Here is a 13859-nt window from a genome sequence, read left to right as displayed (position 1 = left end):
TCCTCCTGTAACCTTCCCCTCCAAGACGAGATGTGTTCAACAAGGAAAGTAGTTTTGCGGACGTTAGCTAACGTTAGCTAGCGTATTTTGATTAATTTGTGTTAGCCATGAACATTCACTGACATTAGTTAACAGTCTGAGAAGGTAGTGTGAGGAAAATGTAGCTGTCAGTTTTTTGGGGGGTCTAAACTGTCACTATAAATAACCGTGTTATTTGGAATGTTTATTCCAATCGTCCCAACTGAAATTGTTAACGAGGGAACATGTTTGCAGTAAACAGAATCCTTGTTGAACTCACCTCAGGCGGTTTAGCATATGGGAGACAGGCAGCACAGAGATGCCTCACGTGAAGTGAGGGAGAAAACACAGTTTACAATCAATAAACCTGGCCCTGATACCCTGTTTGGATTCCCAGGCCCTGCACCCTGTTTGGATTCCCAGGCCCTGCAGCCTAGCTTTGGCCTATGTACTGTAGCTACCCTTCAGAGAGAGAGAGAGAGAGAGAGAGAGAGAGAGAGAGAGAGAGAGAGAGAGAGAGAGAGAGAGAGAGAGAGAGAGAGAGAGAGAGAGAGAGAGAGAGAGAGAGAGAGAGAGAGAGAGAGAGAGAGAGAGAGAGAGAGAGAGAGAGAGAGAGAGAGAGAGAGAGAGAGAGAGAGAGAGAGAGAGAGAGAGAGAGAGAGAGAGAGAGAGAGAGAGAGAGAGAGAGAGAGAGAGAGAGAGAGAGAGAGAGAGAGAGAAAGAGAGAGAGAGAGAGAGAGAGAGAGAGAGAGAGAGAGAGAGAGAGAGAGAGAGAGAGAGAGAGAGAGAGAGAGAGAGAGAGAGAGAGAGAGAGAGAGAGAGAGAGAGAGAGAGAGAGAGAGAGAGAGAGGTTAATAGTATTTTCTTGTTCCCGTGTTTTACGTCACTACCACCCACTGCCTTCCTCCACATATGGGCTAGGAATGTGTTTCCTCCTTCTGCTCTTGACGACATGGGTCACTTCATCAACACTCTCTGGAGCAACATGGAGGGGAGGAGAGACCGACACTCTCTGGAGCAACATGGAGGGGAGGAGAGACCGACACTCTCTGGAGAGGGGAGGAGAGACCAACACTCTCTGGAGAGGGGAGGAGAGACCGACACTCTCTGGAGAGGGAGGAGAGGCCGACACTCTCTGGGGAGGGGAGGAGAGACCAACACTCTCTGGGGAGGGGAGGAGAGACTGATGTTCTCTGTGGAGAGGGGAGGAGAGACCAACACTCTCTGTGGAGGGGTGGAGAGACCAACACTCTGAGGAGGGGAGGAGAGACTGATGTTCTCTGTGGAGGGGTGGAGAGACCAACACTCTCTGGAGAGGGGAGGAGAGACCAACACTCTCTGGAGAGGGGAGGAGAGACCAACACTCTCTGGAGAGGGGAGGAGAGACCAACACTCTCTGGAGAGGGGTGGGGAGGAGAGACCAGCACTCTCTGGAGAGGGGTGGGGAGGAGAGACCAGCACTCTCTGGAGAGGGGAGGAGAGACCAACACTCACTGTGGAGGGAAGGAGAGACACACTCTCTGGAGAGGGGTGGGGAGGAGAGACCAGCACTCTCTGGAGAGGGGTGGGGAGGAGAGACCAGCACTCTCTGGAGAGGGGAGGAGAGACCAACACTCACTGTGGAGGGAAGGAGAGACACACTCTCTGGAGAGGGGAGGAGAGACCAACACTCTCTGTGGAGGGGTAGGGAGGAGAGACCAGCACTCTCTGTGGAGGGGAGGAGAGACCGACACTCTCTGGAGAGGGGAGGAGAGACCAAAACTCTCTGGAGAGGGGTGAGGAGGGGAGGAGAGACCGACACTCTCTGGAGAGGAGAGGAGAGACCAACACTCTCTGGAGAGGGGTGAGGAGGGGAGGAGAGGCCGACACTCTCTCGAGAGGGAGGAGAGACCAACACTCTCTGGGGAGGGGTGAGGAGGGGAGGAGAGACCAATACTCTCTGGAGAGGGAGGAGAGACCAACACTCTCTGGGGAGGGGTGAGGAGGGAAGGAGAGACCAACACTCTCTGGGGAGGTGAGAGGAGGGGAGGAGAGGAGAGACCAACACTCTCTGTTGGACTGAAGTTTTGAAAAGTGGTACACCTCAAGAACCACTTTACAAAAGGACCATTTGAAGAACCCTTTCTGGTTCCGGGTAGAACCCTTTCTGGTTCCGGGTAGAACCCTTTCTGGTTCCGGGTAGATGCCTTTTGGTTCCGGGTAGAACCCTTTCTGGTTCCGGGTAGATGTCGTTTGGTTCCGGGTAGAACCCTTTCTGGTTCCGGTAGATGCCGTTTGGTTCCGGGTAGAGCCGTTTTTACAGAGGGTTCTGGAACCCATTTTTCTAAGAGCGTTGCCCATCTTGTGTAGCCTGAATCATGATGCAGATTTCACCCAAATAGAAAAATGCTATAAGGACACATTAATGATAATGACACATGAACTACTGCACTATGCAGTGCTGTCATACCACAGGATACATACACCTCTTTGTTTGGAGGCTGGTTGGTATACCATGCTACTGGACCTGCAGTTTTGCAGCTGTCTAACTCCTCCTCCTCCTTCTCCCTCTACTCCTCCTCCTTCTCCCTCTCCTCCTCCTCCTTCTCCCTCTCCTCCTCCTCCTTCTCCCTCTACTCCTCCTCCTTCTCCCTCTCCTCCTCCTCCTTCTCCCTCTCCTCCTCCTCCTTCACCCTCTCCTCCTCCTCCTTCTCCCTCTCCTCCTCCTCCTTCTCCCTCTCCCTCTACTCCTCCTCCTTCTCCCTCTCCCTCTCCTCCTCCTCCTTCTCCTCTCCTCTCCTCCTCCTCCTTCTCCCTCCTCCTCCTCCTTCTCCCTCTCCTCCTCCTTTCTCTTGTCCACCTTCTCTGCCTTTTCCTTCTCCTCCTCCTCCCTCTCCTCCACCTTCTCCCTCTCATCTTCCTTCTCCTTTTCCTCCTCCTCCTCCCTCTTGTCCACCACCTCCTCCTCCCTCTCCTCCTCCTTCTGCACATGATGCTCTGTCTTGTTGTTGGTCAAAGTCAGAAAGGGAGGCACAATTTGGATCGGATTCTTCTAAAGCGATACCAACACGGAGTTGGGGAGAGTGGAAATACTCATTTAGGAGAAGGCTTTAACAAGAATCTCAAACACAGTTAAGAAAACATTCCCCTTATTCCACACTATCCCTGGGCCTGAAAATGTATTGGAACATTCATCTTTATTTACATAATAATCTATTTCACGGTACGAGGTGGTGTTTACTCTTAAGAGTAAAGTTGTTGTAGCATCCAGTTGGAAAGGATGCCAGGCAATAGAAGGACACTCACAGATGTAGGACCTTAATTTGAGCCAGTTTCCTTCAGCAGGAAAATAATCCTGCAGCAACAGGAAATGTGTATTATGTGGATTATAATTAATAAAAAAATAAAAAATGTTGTAGGGGTTGATATATTTTTCGTCAAGACAAATCAAGTCTGATGTTTTAAACTTTAGAAGCTTTTTTAGTAAAACTTGAACACACTACACGTTTGCATTTCCTGCTGTGCAGGAACATTCTCAGAAACAAAAGAGTGATGAAATTAAGATCCTACATCTGTAGCAGAGAGAGACAAACTTTGGGCCATGGCAGAGGAGAACTCTCCAGATACGTTTATGCTATTTACATGCGCGTTCCTGGATCACTAGTGTCTCTCTAGCATCCTTGCTTGGGTTTTCATCCCAAATGGCACCCTATTCCCTATATACAGTGGTGAACTACTTTAGACCAGAGCCCTATGGCACCCTATTCCCGATAATATAGTGCACTACTTTAGACCAGAGCCCTATGGCACCCTATTCCCGATAATATAGTGCACTACTTTAGACCAGAGCCCTATGGCACCCTATTCCCTATAATATAGTGCACTACTTTAGACCAGAGCCCTATGGCACCCTATTCCCGATAATATAGTGCACTACTTTAGACCGGAGCCCTATGGCACCCTATTCCCTATATAGTGCACAACTTCAGACCAGAGTCCTATGGCACCCTATTCCCTATATAGTGCACTACTTTAGACCAGAGCCCTATGGCACCATATTCCCTATATAGTGCACTACTTTAGACCAGAGTCCTATGGCACCCTATTCCCTATATAGTGCACTACTTTAGACCGGAGTCCTATGGCACCCTATTCCCTATATAGTGCACTACTTTAGACCAGAGCCCTATAGAACCCTATTCCCTATATAGTGCACTACTTTTGACCAGAGCCCTATAGAACCCTATTCCCTATATAGTGCACTACTTTAGAGCCATTTGGGATGCAGCCTGGCTGATTTCACCATGTTACTATTTTAATTTAATTTAATTTAATTGTATTACTCATTGTCATATTATTTCAACCAAATGTAGAACATCCATGGATTTAAATACACCATTTTATCTACAATATGATATTTAGCAACACAAATATATTCTACTGAACAAAAATATAATGTGTTGGTCCCATGTTTCATGAGCTGAAATAAAAGATCCCAGAAATGTTCCATACACAAAAAAAAGCTTATTTCCCTCAAATGTTGTGTACAAATTTGTTTAAATCCCTGTTAGTGAACATTTCTCGTTTGCCAAGATAATCCATCCACCTGACAGGTGTGGCATCAAGAAGCTGATTAAACAGCATGATCATTACACAGGTGCACCTTGTGCTGGGGGACAATAAAAGGCCACTCTAAAAATGTGCAGTTTTGTCACACAACACAATGCCACACAATGTCTCAAGTTTTGAGGGAGCGTTCAACTGACATGCTGACTGCAGGAATGTCCACCAGAGCTGTTGCCACAGAATTGAATGTTAATTTCTCTACCATAATTTGCCTCCAACGTTGTTTTAGAGAATTTGGCAGTACATCCAACTGGTTTCACAACCGCAGTGTAACCACGCCAACCCAGGACCTCCACATCTGGCTTCTTGAGATCAGACATGAAACTGAGGAGTATTTACGTCTGTAATAAAGCCCCTTTGTGGGGAACAACTCATTCTGATTGGCTGGGCCTGGCTCTCCGAGTGGGTCGGCCTATGCCCTCCGTCATGTTAAATCCATAGCCCTAAAAATTGTCCGAGACTCCAACCACCATAGTCAATAGACTGTTCTTTCTGCTACCGCACGGCAAGCAGTAGCAGAGCGCCAAGTCTAGGTCCAAGAAGCTTCTAAACAGCTTCTACCCCCAAGCCATAAGACTCCTGAACATCTAGTCAAATGGCTAACCAGACTATTTGCATTGCCCCCCACCCCGCTCCCCTCTCCACACCACTGCCACTCTCTGTTATCATCTATGCATAGTCACTTTAATTAACTCTACGTACATACAACCTACCTCAACTAACCGGTGCCCCCGCACATTGACTCTGTTCCGGTACCCCCTGTATATATTGTTATTTTGTACTGCTGCTCTTTAATTACTTGTTACTTTTATCTCTTATTCTTATCTGTATTTTTTTTAAACTGAACTGCTGGTTAGGGGCTCGTAAGTAAGCATTTCACTGTAAGTTCTACACCTGTTGTATTCAGCATTTCACTGTAAGGTCTACCACACCTGTTGTATTCAGCATTTCACTGTAAGTTCTACACCTGCTGTATTCAGCATTTCACTGTAAGTTCTACACCTGTTGTATTCAGAATTTCACTGTAAGTTCTGCACCTGTTGTATTCAGTGCATGTGACTAATACATTTATTTATTTATTTATTTTTTATTTCAACTTTATTTAACCAGGTAGGCTATTTGAGAACAAGTTCTCATTTACAACTGCGACCTGGCCAAGATAAAGCAAAGCAGTGCGACACAAACAACAACAGAGTTACTAATGGAATAAACAAAACGTACAGTCAATAACACAACAGAAAAAATCTATATACAGTGTGTGCAAATGAGGTAAGATTAGGGAGGGAAGGCAATAAATAGGCCATAGTGGCGAAGTAATTACAATTATAGCAATTAAACACTGGATTGATAGATGTGCAGAAGATGAATGTGCAAGTAGAGATACTGGGGTGCAAAGGAGCAAAAAAATAAATAACAATATGGGGTTGAGGTAGGTGGATGGGCTATTTACAGATGGGCTATGTACAGGTGCAATGATCTGTGAGCTGCTCTGACAACTGATGTTTAAAGTTAGTGAGGGAGATATGAGTCTCCAGCTTCAGTGATTTTTGCAATTTGTTCCAGCCATTGGCTGGAGAGAACTGGAAGGAAAGGCGGCCAAAGGAGGAATAGGCTTTGGGGGTGACCAGAGAGATATACCTGCTGGAGCGCGTGCTACGGGTGGGTGTTGCTATGGTGACCGGTGAGCTGAGATAAGGCGGGGCTTTACCTAGCAGAGACTTGTAGATGACCTGGAGCCAGTGGGTTTTGGCGACAAACATGAAGCGAGGGCCAGCCAACGAGAGCGTACAGGTCGCAGTGGTGGGTAGTATATGGGGCATTGGTGACAAAACGGATGGCACTCTGATAGACTGGATCCAATTGGCTGAGTAGAGTGTTGGAGGCTATTTTATAGATGACATTGCCGAAGTCGAGGATCGTCAGGATGGTCAGTGTTACGAGGGTATGTTTGGCAGCATGAGTGAAGGAGGCTTTGTTGCGAAATAGGAAGCCGATTCTAGATTTCATTTTGGATTGGAGATGTTTAATGTGAGTCTGGAAGGAGAGTTTACAGTCTAACCAGACACCTAGGTATTTGTAGTTGTCCACATATTCTAAGTCAGAACCGTCCAGAGTGGTGATGCTGGATGGGCTGGCAGGTGCGGGCAGCGATCGGTTGAAGAGCATGCATTTAGTTTTACTTGCATTTAAGAGCAGTTGGAGGCCACGGAAGGAGAGTTGTATGGCATTGAAGCTTGTCTGTAGGTTAGTTTACACAGTGTCCAAAGAATGGCCAGATGTATACAGAATGGTGTCGTCTGCGTGGAGGTGGCTCAGCAAGAGCAACATCGTATACAGAGAAGAGAGTCGGCCTGAAAATTGAACCCTGTGGCACCCCCATAGAGACTGCCAGAGGTCCGATTTGACACACTGAACTCTATCTGAGAAGTAGTTGGTGAACCAGGCGAGGCAGTCATTTGAGAAACCAAGGCTGTTGAGTCTCCCGATAAGAATGTGGTGATTGACAGAGTCGAAGGCCTTTGCCAGGTCGATGAATACGGCTGCACAGTATTGTCTTTTATCAATGGCAGTTATGATATCGTTTAGGACCTTGAGCGTGGCTGAGGTGCACCCATGACCAGCTCGGAAACCAGATTGCGTAGCGGAGAAGGTACGGTGGGATTCAAAATGGTCGGTAATCTGTTTGTTGACTTGGCTTTCGAAGACCTTAGAAAAACAGGGCAGGATGGATATAGGTCTGTAACAGTTTGGGTCTGGAGTGTCTCCCCCTTTGAAGAGGGGGATGACTGCGGCAGCTTTCCAATCTTTGGGGATCTCAGACGATACGAAGGAGAGGTTGAGCAGGCTAGTAATAGGGGTTGCAACAATTTCGGGCGGATAATGTTAGAAAGAGAGGGTCCAGATTGTCTAGCCTGGCTGATTTGTAGAGGTCCAGATTTTGCAACTCTTTCAGAACATCAGCTATCTGGATTTGGGGGAAGGAGAAATGGCAGAGGTTTGGGCAAGTTGCTGACAAAATTAGATTTGATTAGGGCCTAATTCATTTATTTCAAATGACCGATTTCCTAATATGATCTGTAACTCGGTAAAATCATTTAAATTGTTGCCGGTTGCGTTTATATTTTTGTTCAGTATATATTTGAATCAACATAAACTAAGTTAAGCTTAGTTATGTTATCCGTCTAATAAATTGTAATAATACATTTCTGTAAATGTAATTCTTGGACGATGTTCTTTTGCTCACGATTCAACAGCACCAGCAGGATGTCGACAATATCCAACTGCCAACCGCTGCTATTCCCTGTTCATAGTTTTCCATTCTTCTCATTTGAATAAATCTCTCTGAAGTTATTACAGGGGCCATCAGAGATGTAATACTTTCCACAAGGATTCATATCCACTGGTGATTGATGCATCTAGATGGGAAAACACCTTGGCAGGAGACACAAGGCCGTTCCCTATGACAGCTGCCCGAGACGCTTTTCCCTTCTCGCTGTAGGTCATCTCTTCATATACAGTCCAGCTACGATACATAGAGAAGAAACGTCTTCAGCCATATGATACAGTGTTATGATGTAATACGGTCCAACGTCTTTGACTTCTGTTCCCCGCTCTAGTAGTTGAGGTGAAAGGAGTGCTGTGCATTTGTTACCTTAATTAACCAGGTCGCCATTAAGAAGTCATTCTCTTTTAAAATAACGACCTAATCAAGACAGAGCAAAATGCACATATCCTCATATAGCCAACACGTCAAATATGAGCACGTAGTTTTAATCCAACCTCTGTGAAACCATACGAAACATCCACAGAGCTCCCCTAACTAGTCTGTTTAGCCACAGAGCTCCCCTAACCCTAACTAGTCTGTTTAGCCACAGTGCTCCCCTAACTAGTCTGTTTAGCCACAGAGTTCCCCTAACCCTAACTAGTCTTTTTAGCCACAGAGCTCCCCTAACTAGTCTGTTTAGCCACAGAGCTCCACTAACTAGCCTGTTCAGCCACAGAGCTCCCCTAACTAGTCTGTTTAACCACAGAGCTCCCCTAACCCTAACTAGTCTGTTTAACCACAGAGCTCCCCTAACTAGTCTGTTTAACCACAGAGCTCCCCTAACCCTAACTAGTCTGTTTAACCACAGAGCTCCCCTAACCCTAACTAGCCTGTTTAGCCACAGAGCTCCCCTAACCCTAACTAGCCCGTTTAGCCACAGAGCTCCACTAACTAGCCTGTTCAGCCACAGAGCTCCCCTAACTAGTCTGTTTAGCCACAGAGCTCCACTAACTAGTCTGTTTAGCCACAGAGCTCCACTAACTAGTCTGTTTAGCCACAGAGCTCCACTAACTAGTCTGTTTAGCCACAGAGCTCCACTAACTAGTCTGTTTAGCCACAGAGCTCCACTAACTAGTCTGTTTAGCCACAGAGCTCCACTAACTAGTCTGTTTAGCCACAGAGCTCCCCTAACTAGCCTGTTTAACCACAGACCTCCCCTAACCCTAACTAGCCTGTTCAGCCACAGAGCTCCCCTAACTAGTCTGTTTAGCCACAGAGCTCCCCAACTAGTCTGTTTAGCCACAGAGTTCCCCTAACTAGTCTGTTTAGCCACAGAGCTCCCCTAACTAGCCTGTTTAACCACAGAGCTCCCCTAACCCTAACTAGTCTGTTTAACCACAGAGCTCCCCTAACTAGTCTGTTTAACCACAGAGCTCCCCTAACTAGTCTGTTTAACCACAGAGCTCCACTAACTAGCCTGTTTAGCCACAGAGCTCCCTAACTAGCCTGTTTAACCACAGAGCTCCCCTAACTAGCCTGTTTAACCACAGAGTTCCCCTAACTAGTCTGTTTAGCCACAGAGCTCCACTAACCCTAACTAGCCTGTTCAGCCACAGTGCTCCCCTAACTAGTCTGTTTAGCCACAGAGCTCCCCTAACCCTAACTAGCCTGTTTAGCCACAGAGCTCCCCTAACTAGTCTGTTTAGCCACAGAGCTCCACTAACCCTAACTAGCCTGTTCAGCCACAGAGCTCCCCTAACCCTAACTAGCCTGTTCAGCCACAGAGCTCTCCTAACTAGTCTGTTTAGCCACAGAGCTCCCCTAACCCTAACTAGCCTGTTTAGCCACAGAGCTCCCCTAACTAGTCTGTTTAGCCACAGAGCTCCCCTAACTAGTCTGTTTAGCCACAGAGCTCTCCTAACTAGTCTGTTTAGCCACAGAGCTCCCCTAACTAGTCTGTTTAGCCACAGAGTTCCCCTAACTAGTCTGTTTAGCCACAGAGCTCCCCTAACTAGTCTGTTTAGCCACAGAGCTCCCCAACTAGTCTGTTTAGCCACAGAGTTCCCCTAACTAGTCTGTTTAGCCACAGAGCTCCCCTAACTAGTCTGTTTAGCCACAGAGTTCCCCTAACTAGTCTGTTTAGCCACAGAGCTCCACTAACTAGCCTGTTTAGCCACAGAGCCTCAATTGGTAGTTTACGGGAGCATCCCAAATGGCATCCTATTCCCTACATAGTGCACTACTTTAGACCAGAGCCCTATGGCACCCTATTCCCTATATAGTGCACTACTTAGGCCAGAGCCCTATGGCACCCTATTCCCTATATAGTGCACTACTTTACACCAGAGCCTTATGGCACCCTATTCCCTACATAGTGCACTACTTTAGACCAGAGCCCTATGGAACCCTATTCCCTATATAGTGCATTGCTTTAGACCAGGAACCATTTATAGTGCAGTACTTTTGAACAGGACCCATACTGCCATCTGGGACACGACCCATGTTTCAGTGATGTGTTTGTGTTCCAGCTGCCGTCCATCTGGCATCACTCTGCCTCCGTGTGTCTGGGGCGGGACACTAAGGGTCAGAGGGCAGCTTGATGATCTGTCATCACAACACAGCAGAAACCTGTGAGCTCTCTGCTGCCAGAAACAAACCTCTGAGGTCGGCCTCTCCTCCTGTGAGCTCTCTGCTGCCAGAAACAAACCTCCGAGGTCGGCCTCTCCTCCTGTGAGCTCTCTATATAGTGGTATATATAGTGATGTATATAGTGGTGTGTATATAGCAGTGTATATCTACTGGTGTATATAGTGGTGGTATATAGTGGTGTACAGTCGTGGCCAAAAGTTTTGAAAATGACACAAATATTCATTTTCACAAAGTCTGCTGCCTCAATTTGTATGATGACAATTTGCATATACTCCAGAATGCTATGAAGAGTGATCAGAGAATTGCAATTAATTGCAAAGTCCCTCTTTGCCATGCGAATGAACTGAATCCCCCAAAAACATTTCCACTGCATTTCAGCCCTGCCACAAAAGGACCAGCTGACATCATTTAAGTGATTCTCTCGTTAACACAAGTGTGAGTGTTGACGAGGACAAAGCTGGAGATCACTCTGTCATGCTGATTGAGTTTGAATAACAGACTGGAAGCTTCAAAAGGAGGGTGGTGCTTGGAATCATTGTTCTTCCTCTGTCAACCATGGTTTCCTGCAAGGAAACACGTGCCGTCATCATTGCTTTGCACAAAAGGGCTTCACAGGCAAGGATATTGCTGCCAATAAGATTGCACCTAAATCAACCATTTATTGGATCATCAAGTACTTCAAGGAGAGCGGTCCAATTGTTGTGAAGAAGGCTTCAGGGCGCCCAAGAAAGTCTGGTGGTGTGTATAGTGGTGTGTATAGTGGTGTATATGGTGGTGTATATAGTGGTGTATATAGTGGTGTATATAGTGGTGTATATGGTGGTGTATATGGTGGTGTATATAGTGGTGTATATAGTGGTGTATATAGTGGTGTATATGGTGGTGTATATGGTGGTGTATTTTGTGGTGTATATAGGTGTATATAGTGGCGTATATATAGAAATGTATATCTACTGGTGAGTATATAGTGGTGTGTATAGTGGTGTGTATAGTGGTGTGTATAGTGGTGTGTATAGTGGTGTATATGGTGGTGTATATGGTGGTGTATATAGTGGTGTCTATAGTGGTGTATATAGTGGTGTATATGGTGGTGTATATGGTGGTGTATATGGTGGTGTATATAGTGGTGTATATAGTGGTGTATATGGTGGCGTATATAGTGGTGTATATAGTGGTGTGTATGGTGGTGTATATGGTGGTGTATATGGTGGTGTATATGGTGGTGTATATGTAACCGATGTGAAATGGCTAGTTAGTTAGCGGTGGTGCGCGCTAATAGCGTTTCAATTGGTGACGTCACTCGCTCTGAGACTTGAAGTAGGGTTTCCCCTTGCGTTGCAAGGGCCGCGGCTTTTGTGGCGCGATGGATAACGATGCTTCGTGGGTGTCAGTTGTTGATGTGTGCAGAGGGTCCCTGGTTCAAGCCCAGGTTGGGGCGAAGAGAGGGACGGAACCTACACTGTTACATATATGGTGGTGTGTATATAGTGGTGTATATAGTGGTGTTTTTTAATTTATACTATTTTCTACATTGTAGAATAATAGTGAAGGTATCAAAACTATGAAATAACACATATGGAATCATGTAGTATCCCAAAAATTTTAAACAAATCAAAATATATTTTAGATTTTATATTCTTCAAAAACCCTTTGCCTTGATGACAACTCTTGGCATTCTCTCATCCAGCTTCATGAGGAATACTTTTCCAACAGTCTTGAAGGAGTTCCCACATCTGCTGAGAACTTGTTGGCTGCTTTTCCTTCCCTCTGTGGTCCAACTCATCCCACACCATCTCAATTGGGTTGAGGTTGTGTGATTGTGGAAGCCAGGTCATCTGATGCAGCACTCCATCGCTCTCCCTCTTGGTCAAATATCTCTTACACAGCCTGGAGGTGTGTTGGGTCATTGTCCTGTTGAAAAACAAATGATAGTCCCACTAAGTGCAAACCAGATGGGATGGCGTATCACTGCAGAATGCTGTGGTAGCCATGCTGGTTAGTGTTCCCTGAATTCTAAATAAATCAATGACAGTGTCACCAGCAAAGCACCCCCACACCATCACACCTCCTCCATGCTTCACGGTGGGAACCACACATGCAGAGATCATCCGTTCACCTACTCTGCGTCTCACAAAGACACGGCGGTTGGAACGAAAAATCTCAAATTTGGACTCATCAGACCAAAGGACAGATTTCCACCGGTCTAATGTCCATTGCTCATGTTTCTTGGCCCAAGCAAGTCTCTTCTTATTATTGATGTCCTTTAGTAGTGGTTTCTTTGCAGTAATTCGAACATGAAGGCCTGATTCACACAGTCTCCTCTGAACAGTTGATGTTGAGATGAGTCTGTGAAGCATTTTCTGTGTCTGGTAACTGTAATGAACTTATCCTCTGCAGCAGAGGTAACTCTGGGTCTTCCTTTCCTGTGGCGGTCCTCATGAGAGCCAGTTTCATCAAAGCACTTGATGGTTTTTGTGACTACACTTTAATAAGAAACTTTCAAAGTTCTTGTCATTTTCTGGATTGACTGATCTTAACGCCATATGGGCCCTGCTCAAAAGTAGTGCACTATATAGGGAATAGGGAGCCATAGGGCTCTGGTCTAAAGTAGTGCACTATATAGGGAATAGGGTGCCATTTGGGGTGCATTCTCTGACTCTAAATCTATCTCAAGTGTTTTTCTAGATATAGGATGCCCAGTGGTCCTAGAAATACAATCTGCTGTTTAGGTTACCTCTGTTTCCTTTCCTCTTCCCAGCTCCTCTGATTCCTTTCTCGCGAGAGAGAGCGAGAGAGAGAGAGAGAGAGCGAGAGAGAGAGCGAGAGAGAGAGAGAGAGAGAGAGAGAGAGAGAGAGAGAGAGAGAGAGAGAGAGAGAGAGAGAGAGAGAGAGAGAGAGAGAGAGAGAGAGAGAGAGAGAGAGAGAGAGAGAGAGAGAGAGAGAGAGAGAGAGAGAGAGAGAGAGAGAGAGAGAGAGAGAGAGAGAGAGAGAGAGAGAGAGAGAGAGAGAGAGAGAGAGAGAGAGAGAGCCAAGCCCTGCAATGCCAAGAACTGAGCAAAGAAAAGAGTCCCCTCATCCAGCTGGTCTTGGGTCTGAGTTCACAAAACTGTTCTACTAGCACACTGAAGCCTCAGGACCAGAACATCCAATCAGTCAGATCAAAACAAATTACAACACAATCAAAACAAAACTACATTGCTTATTGGGAAGCACAAAGCAAAATGCAGTGCTATCTGGCCTTAAATCGACAGTACACCATGGCAAACTATTTGACCATGGTTACTGATCAAATCCTAAGAAAAACCTTGACAAAGTACAGGCT

Source organism: Salmo trutta, chromosome 6 (genome assembly GCF_901001165.1).
Source record: "Salmo trutta chromosome 6, fSalTru1.1, whole genome shotgun sequence".
In the NCBI taxonomy this organism is placed as follows: domain Eukaryota; kingdom Metazoa; phylum Chordata; class Actinopteri; order Salmoniformes; family Salmonidae; genus Salmo; species Salmo trutta.
The sequence above is the reverse complement of the archived record's forward strand: the minus strand, read 5'-3'. Positions refer to the sequence as shown.